Consider the following 6,044-nt stretch of genomic DNA (forward strand, 5'->3'; position numbering starts at 1 on the left):
ATTAGTTAAGTATGCTTCCATAATGAATCTTATTTCTTTTTGTACATATTTTGATATGGCATCTTCATATTGTCCCTGGCCCAAACCAAACATACTGTAATAAATACTGTATAAATTGTGTACTTATGTAATGAACAAAATGCTTAGCTATCAATTTGAGGAGAAGCCAAAGCAAAAATATGTATTATAATAGTGCCTTGTAAAGCTTTACTTCTTTAAAAAGGGTATTGTTACCCAAAGACTTTAATGATTTCACTCAGAATTTTGTGCTAGTTATTAAAAAGTCTGATGAATAATAAAATATAACAAGAATTTAGTTGCATTTTGAATATATTATTAAAAGAGAAAGGAAAATGATTTATTTTCAACACAGAGAGTATTAATTTGAAACAGACTAGAAAGTAAAATATAAAAAGATACTTTAAGTTTAATTAATAACAAAGGGCTCATGTTGATTGTCCATCTGTTAAATAACGGAAACTATAGTTTTCCCACATCCTTCTTCTAAGTTAGAAAACAACCCCATGATTGATTAATGGAAGATGTAGAAGAAGTTTACATAAAATATGCATGTATTATTAACATGAACCAGAGCAGGTGAATCAATAAATATAATAACAGACAGTCATTTTGAACGGTTCCATATATTCACAAATCAAAACATAATGTTAATACATGCAAAGCACAACATGACCATGTGTTGTCAATAAATGGCTTCCTGATACATGAAAAGCACCACCCTTTCTTTAATCATCCCAATTATTTTCTTACAAAGGAAACATTAATCATATAAATGTTAAGAAAAAGAATTATATTTGATTGATGTTAGAATTCTAAATTTTCAAGCACTGCTTTTTAAAAGAAGATATTTGGTTAGCTGGTTAGATGATAAATATACTAGGTGAGTATAAGAAAAATTCCTAATCATTAAGATAAAAAAGATAAAGTTCTCAGAGGAAAAAAAACACATAAACTTAACCTATTACACTGGAATTCCTTAATGATTAAACTTCTTTCCCTCACAATAAATTAATCCCAGTGAGAAGTAATTATATTTAGATAAAAGAAGAAGATATTTGCTGCATGGATTACATAGTGTAATTTCCATAATGGAATTATTTCCCAGGATATCAGTTTGGAAATTAACAGTATGCTTAATTATATTGAAATTATCTCTGGAATATGATTTTTTTTAAAACTTCTATCAATTAATGTCACGAATAAAATTTCAAATTATATAATGTTAAAGAATTTTTGAAAATATGAGAATACATCCTCACCTTTAAAGTATGTTACCAACATTTATTCTGATAAAGACATACCTAGTTCAGTTGTTGGTTCTATCACAGTCAGCAGTTGATTTCTCTGAGTTTTACACAGGATTTGCATCGTAGAATTTACAGGGCCAGTATTCATAAGTCATTGGATCACATTTGTAATACCTTCAGGGGTTTAAATGATTCAATGTTTTTGTGTGTATGTAAAATTGAATATGTACTAAATGATGAATATGTTATTCCACCTGCTAAGATGAATGGTTGATTTAATTTCAGTATTAATAACCAGAGGAAAAAAGTGTTTGAGGCAAGGAAGATATACATATTTTTTCCACTTAGTAAATTACTCATTGGAATGTAGGTTGTTAACTAAAGAACTATACCCTTAAGTTTTCTCTGATGATAATGATGAGGGGAAAAGGACTGGCTTTATTACATCAGCATTTGGTTTCAACTCAAAGGAGAAAAGCTAAACCAAAAAGAATTGTATTGCACTGTCAATTAAAATTGGTATGAGATTAATTAAATTTATTTCATTTACTCAGAACTTGAATTTTTAGTGCACTCCATTTAGCATGAATGAGGGAACACACAATTAGCACCATTACTCATGATTCTGATCTTCTTCTCTATCAAACATAATTAGGTCTGCACTGGTTATCTTACAATGTTGCTGTGATGATCAAATAATATAAATTTAGTTAAAGCCACCTGAGGTTATAACATACTATACAGATTCAATGTTCTTGTAAACTTAAAATATTATCTAACAACAGTTCCAATACAATTCTTCTGAATTGTACTGAAAATCAACCATCAATATATGGCCTAATAGAGAAGAAAAGTGACATGAAGACCCTTTTTAAAAGCACCTATTGGGGGTTTATAAAGTGTTTTTGTTTATAGCCAAATAAGAACAACACAGTCTAAGAATTCTAGCCACTTAAAGTCAATGGTTGCTAGACTGGAATTTGCCAGGATATAAACCTCAAGGCTCCTGTGATCTGTTGTATAGCAATCTTGAGTGCAGCATAATTGAGATAAGAAGAAGAGAAAAGTTAATGGAATTTGAAAGTCAACCTGCTGTGAGTGATATCTCTGGATACATTGACTAAATCTAACCTTGCAATGCAATGTCTTAAACCCCACACTGATACAGGCAAGAACATTAGTTATTAATGCTTTCCTCTCCCAAAAACAATGTAGACCTGATCATAGCCTTTCAAGTGGTGCCACTATTCAAATGCCAGGGCAGATAGAATTGTGATGTACAAATATATTGTAGTCTGAGTTTTAATGACACTTTGTAACATGGAATATTTATTTTAATTGCTAAAATTTTTGAGTTTACAATTATGAATTTTAACAAAAATATTAGGAAATTATTCTTAAGGGTAGGTGGGAATATATAAATAGACTAAATCTTTAATGACTGCCTCATGCTAGGTTATTTGCCAAAGATATAAATGGTCTTTTACCAGATTTCATATTCTAATGGTTGATTTCCAAATATTTTTGGTTCGTAACAGAAAATATGTCATTTCATTAATTTCAGAATATCTTCTATTCAAAGAGCTATGTAGCATATATTAACTTCTAAAAGTGATTTAAATTGGACACATTTTGAAGTATTAGAACTCCACTTGAGATATAAATAGGAGTTTTTGGCAAAAAAAATCATTGTGGGAAGTCTGGATGGATATGGTTCTGGATGTCTTTCACATGCTTTACTCTGTCTAGTCTCACTGCTTTTAAATAAAAAAAATGTATAAATAGGTGAAGGGGTTTACATTCATGAAGACAGTAAGGGAATCCTCACTCAGTCTCCTTTTGGCTTTCAGGTGGGCACTAACACGAGATTTGCTGGTCAAAATGATGCGTGATGTCTGATGAGAATTAGAAGGCGTAGAATGAAGTAAAGTAATAAGAACAAAGTATAGGGTAAACTAGCTCATATTGGTTGTAAGTGCTTCTGGAAAGAAGGAACCCTTGCTGTCATTCCTGCCACTGATCTTTACTGTCACTTTTCCCACTTGGCTGAATTACGGATTTAAGATGCTCAGGAGTCTTGTTCTCTCTTCCTTTCTTACCCTCTATGATAATGAAGAGACAATCAAATGTCTACTCCTTTGCTCACTGGCATTGACAATGTCATAAAGAATTATCTGTGCCAAGAATTTATATACCACCTTCCCTTCTTACTAATAAGAATTTATTAAAAATTTTTAAAGGACTCAGTCATTAAAATAAGATTTTGCAACAAATGTTCTCATTTAGTAAGGACAGATTAAAAACTTTAGGTATAAATTTCTGGGGTTTTACATTTAAAGAATCATAAATATCCAAAGATTTTTCAAGAGCATTTCAAAATTCTGATTCATAGTGGCTATCTGTCCACTTAGAAAGACTAAGAGTTAAACAAATATTCACATCTTTCAGATTAAGTGCTGCAAATATACAAACAGTACTAAAATAATTTTTAAAATTAAATGCCACAATTTCTTACAGAAGTGGAAGATCATTTCAATTATTTAATAACATATCTATGCTTTGTGGTAATGCTATAGCTGCATTTAAGAAAACATTTAGAAATGTCAAGGTGAACAGTAGGGTTTAATGGCTAAAGAATTTCAGACTTGTAATAATAGACATGTTTTCTTATAAAACCTTCAGTTATAAGGTGCTTTTATAACCAAGTGCAAATAACTATGAAACCACTACAGCAGAAAACAAACCCATCCTTTGATTATGTCTTGTTTTTACTAAAAAATAATGACATTTCCTTTCCTGTTTGTGCCATCACTGTAATTGTCCCAGCCACATTTCTTGTACACTATTTATCTTTATCATTTTCATCACTTTCTGTTAGGATGAAAAGAGTAGCTTTGCTCTAGGTTACAGATAGCAGAAGAGTCCTTTAATCTGCTCCTAAGTTATACTTAAATGTCGCAAATAGAAGAAAATGATACAGGAAGTAATACATTTTGATCTCAGTGTTGTAATTCTCTGTATGGTACTCTTGTCAACCATAACATGGAATGAAGAAATCAAGATGTATTTTCTGACAGGAGTCCACCAAAGTTCAGGTTTTCATTTTTACTGTACACAACCAGGTATGCCACAGAGAAGAAATTTAGAGAAGTCAGTTTTATTAATGTACTTATCTATTTCAACATAACTTTTATCTACTAGGATTATATATTCTTAGTTAACAGCTCCTACAGACTTCCTGTTTATATTTATTTCTAACTAAACATAATTAAAACATCTTTGTAATAGATCACTAGTATTATATTTCACAGACTAAAAATTATAAAAATGTTTTAAACTACAAATGAAGTCAACTATAATCTATTAATTGTGGGTAGATAAAACTTCCTGTAATCTATGTTAAATTTTACAGGCATTTTGTGTCATAGAAGTACAGACCAAAATTCCCCTTGAAACTTGGATACTTTAGTAAACGTTAACTCTGTGTTGTTTCTAAAGTGTTAAAATTTTCTATTTTTTTCTTTTTAATCTGAGAAATCTGAAGGTCACTCTGATATTAATACTCTTATGGAGAAAGCAGCTATTAAAATATCCCCTGGGAATATGTTCTTATAACAAAATAATTCTTTCAAATAAATGAGTGGGGATGTTCTACTGTCAATGAGGTTTTACTACATTAACAACCTCAGCTTTGATAATGGTCCCTAGAATAGCAGGTCTCTTTGCTTCTGTGCATTGTCAACCTATATTATGAATCATTTAGACAAGTGAAATGTGTTTCCCAAAATGTAAGGTACTAAAAGTAGAACATTAATGATTATGTAAACATTGTACTTTTTCAACACATTTTAGCTTTTTAAAGTGTTCTAGAACAGAAAAATTTGTTTATTTCTACTTTGAAAGGACTTTTTTGACAGATTAAAAGCTGAAAAATGAAAATATATCCTTCAATTTGAAATTATATAAATAATTATTAGGGCAAATAGGTGCTCAAGCATTAGCACATATATTTTGCCTTAACACCATAAATTCAGGCTGTCTTGGTATATATTTTTTATTATATTGCATGATTATTAAACTTTGACTACTAAATGTAAGCTACCTGTTCAGTCAGGGTTTGAACAATGGCTATGAAAATGGAATAGAATGTAGAAGATGTCCTACAAAACAATTCTAATATAATAGTTATTTTCAAAATAAAAACGTGCTTGGAAGTCCCTTGGATATAAAGATTCAAATTTTAACATAGGGAACAAAAAGTGTAGTGATGAAGTTAAATTTCAATTTAAAAATATTCTTTGGAAGATATACAGATTGCCAACAAACACATGAAAGAATGCTCAACATCATTAATCATTAGAGAAATGCAAATCAAAACTATAATGAGATATCATCTCACACTGGTCAGAATGGTCATCATCAAAAAATCTAGAAACAATAAATGCTGGAGAGGGTATGGAGAAAAGGGAACACTCTTGCACTGTTGGTGCGAATGTAAACTTATACAGACACTATGGAGGTTCCTTAAAAAACTAAAAATAGAACTACTATATGACCCAGCAATCCCACTACGGTCAGAAAGAGAAAAGCAAATACCGTATGCTAACACATATATATGGAATCTACGAAAAAAAAAAAAAGGTCATGAAGAACCTAGGGGCAAGATGGCTATAAAGACACAGACCTACTAGAAAATGGACTTGAGGATATGGGAAGGGGGAAGGGTAAGCTGGGACAAAGTCAGAGAGTGGCATGGACATATATACACTACCAAAC

General features: G+C 30.7%; 1 protein-coding gene across 3 annotated transcripts in view; it reads right to left on the reverse strand.

Annotated features, from left to right (window-relative positions):
- The window catches only part of EPHA3 (EPH receptor A3), a 362,563-nt gene that overhangs the window by 344,977 nt on the left and 11,542 nt on the right, over positions 1-6,044 (reverse strand). The gene's annotated exons all lie outside the window — the stretch shown is intronic.

This window comes from Physeter macrocephalus, chromosome 1 (assembly GCF_002837175.3).
Source record: "Physeter macrocephalus isolate SW-GA chromosome 1, ASM283717v5, whole genome shotgun sequence".
Taxonomy (NCBI): domain Eukaryota; kingdom Metazoa; phylum Chordata; class Mammalia; order Artiodactyla; family Physeteridae; genus Physeter; species Physeter macrocephalus.